Genomic DNA, 797 nt, shown 5'->3' on the forward strand with positions numbered 1-797 from the left:
TAGCTGCCGCTCATTTGCTGGAGCTCATCCATTGGGCCAAAGGACAGAGCTTTTTCTGGCTGAGAGCCCGCCCCAGGCCTGGCCTCACAATGGGAATCGAGTCCCAAACCGGTTCCGGGTTAGTGCCCTGGAATCCCGCCCTCTCGCGATTTGTCTCCCGCTCTACGCTCAGTCTTTGGCGCGTGGGTCTGTCAATCAACGTGACTCTAGGAAAGGATTGGCTTCTAGCGACGGGCTTGCTGCGCTCTTCTGACTGATTGGAGCGCTGGCTGCTGCATCTCCAAATTCCTCTCTCGTCCTTGACCTTCACCTGTTAAAAGGACAGAGATAACGTGGGAGCTCCTTGCTGGCTCCTAGGCCAGCATCTCCTTCTTTTCAACCTGCTGTTACCTAGTTTGATCCCTGAAATTGTCCTTGCTAAAAGGATGACTCCTTTATGGATAACTCTGGGAGTCACTTCTCAGTCCTTACTAATACTTAGCTTACAGAAAAACATTAGAATTCACAGTTTCTTCACTGTTGTCCCTGATACTTGCTCTTCCTGATTTTCCTGGTCACAGTCCTCTGCTCTGTCCTTATTTGCAGTTGCCTCCTTCTTGCCCATTGGGTATTACTAATGGGCCTGCTGTCCTAGTGCTTCACTCAGTTCACACTCTCTCTCGAATTACTTCAAAGTAGCCTTCTAACTTGTCTTCCAGTGTTCTGTCTGCCCGACTGTACTCCATTCTTTATTCTGTAGCCAAAATGAGCTGCTTAAAGTTCTTTAGTGGAATCTCACCACTCTTTTTTTTTTTTTT

This window comes from Otolemur garnettii, unplaced genomic scaffold (genome assembly GCF_000181295.1).
Source record: "Otolemur garnettii isolate 467f Iridium unplaced genomic scaffold, OtoGar3 scaffold00200, whole genome shotgun sequence".
Classification (NCBI taxonomy): Eukaryota; Metazoa; Chordata; class Mammalia; order Primates; family Galagidae; genus Otolemur; species Otolemur garnettii.